The sequence below is a fragment of the Pundamilia nyererei genome, unplaced genomic scaffold (genome assembly GCF_000239375.1).
Source record: "Pundamilia nyererei isolate P.nyererei 1_Seehausen unplaced genomic scaffold, PunNye1.0 scaffold00608, whole genome shotgun sequence".
NCBI classification, from domain to species: Eukaryota; Metazoa; Chordata; class Actinopteri; order Cichliformes; family Cichlidae; genus Pundamilia; species Pundamilia nyererei.
Genome location: NW_005188009.1, coordinates 127,392 through 129,045, shown reverse-complemented (window position 1 = coordinate 129,045; position 1,654 = coordinate 127,392). Strand labels below are relative to the sequence as shown.

Sequence of the window (1,654 nt, the reverse complement as noted above, 5' to 3'; positions counted from 1 at the left end):
GCCCCATAGCTGCAGAAAAGGCTAACATTGTTATCTTTTTACAAAAAAAACAGCTGAACATGAGAGTTTTTTGGACCAATTTTGTGTTCTCCATTCTTTAAGTACTGGTTTGGCACCGGTATCGGATAAAACCTAAACGATACCCATCCCTATGTTACTTTTTAGGTCAAGGCCCTGCTTTGTAAATATTATTTTATAAGCTCAATAGTAGGGTGCTACTGGTACTCATTTCCATGAATAAAGGTTATCATTGTCTGTTTGCCAAATGTTATTGTGAAAATAACTAGAGGTTTATCAGATAAATGTAACAAAGTATTACTATAATGAAAATAAGAGCTCTGAAGTACTCCAGATTTGGACTTTAAGTAAATGTATTTAGTTATTTCTCTAATTATGCAAGTCTTTTGTTGTTGTTGTTGTTGTTTTCAGGGGAATTACAAATTCAGATGTCCGGCTTTACTGGACGGCACCAAGCAGTGTAATAAAGAGTGGTCGTACCAGGAGGTGCGCAGACTGGCTGATCTGACTGTGGAGGAAATGCAGCACTTTGAAGAGAGCATGGCTCGTCTGGCTCTTGCAGACCACTGCGAGGTTCAGGAAGTAAGTGACTTTCAGCTTATTTTGCTTTGATAAAAATGTTTAAATTGGAGGTCTCTTTCTTTTCTTTAAAACACTGTTTCCCACATCAGTGTTCACAGTGTAAAACAGATGTGGAGAGGAAGGATCTGTCCAACCTGTGTGTCCAGTGTGTCGTATGCACAGCTGATCAGAAGAAGACCTACCAGTTCTGCTGGCAGTGTCTGAAACCGTGGAAGGGTGCAGGCCTTCGATCTGACCGCTGTGACAATGACGGCTGTGAGAACAAAGACCTGCAACTCATGCAGACATGCAAAACCATCAGTCTGCCTGAGGTGGAGGGCGTCACCAGCTGCCCCGCCATCAGACTCTGTCCTACATGTGGCATGAGGGTGGAGCATACCACAGAATACTGCAAAAACATCAACTGTCCTCGCTGCAAGATGGAGTTCTGTTTTGTCTGCCTGGAATTGAAGCGTGAATGTTCACAGACCAGTTCACCATATGAAATCTGCCCCAGTGGGGTCGCTCCAAGGCAGACCTCCATCCCTGTGTGGAGGAAAACATAAAAACAAGACACACGAACAATTTAAGAGAATCTTTATATTTTCCGTCAAGGTTTTAACAATTGTTGATATAAAAAAAAATCATGTTGTGTAACTCAGCTCCAAAAGATACAGCTTTATTTTGTCAGCCTTCTGGCTGAACTTTAAATTGCACAACAAGAGACTGTTATTGTTCTGTTAAAATCACTAACTGCAGAGAGATCATTATACATGCATCTTTTACTGAAACATGTCTGTGAATATGAAATATGAATAAACTTTATCAGCACTCAAGTCTGTTACAAATGAAATCTTAGCATCACCCATCAGGTCTACTCGTGTGGCAAAATGTTAGCCTGTAGTTTAAGCGCAATGTGAAATAAATAAAGAACTTATAAAAAGTGCTGCATTTCTTCTGTTTTGTTTCAACATGCATATAGTGGATCACCAGCTCCTAAATTATAAGCATTAAACAAAATATCAGCTTGATTAGAAAGAAATAAAAGGAGACTGTGGGATTATAATATTATTTT

General features: G+C 39.5%; 1 pseudogene; it reads left to right on the top strand.

The window, feature by feature from the left end:
- The window catches only part of LOC102201519 (uncharacterized protein DDB_G0292642-like), a 2,894-nt pseudogene extending 1,749 nt beyond the window's left edge, over nucleotides 1–1,145 (top strand).
- The last annotated feature ends 509 nt before the right edge of the window (nucleotides 1,146–1,654 follow it).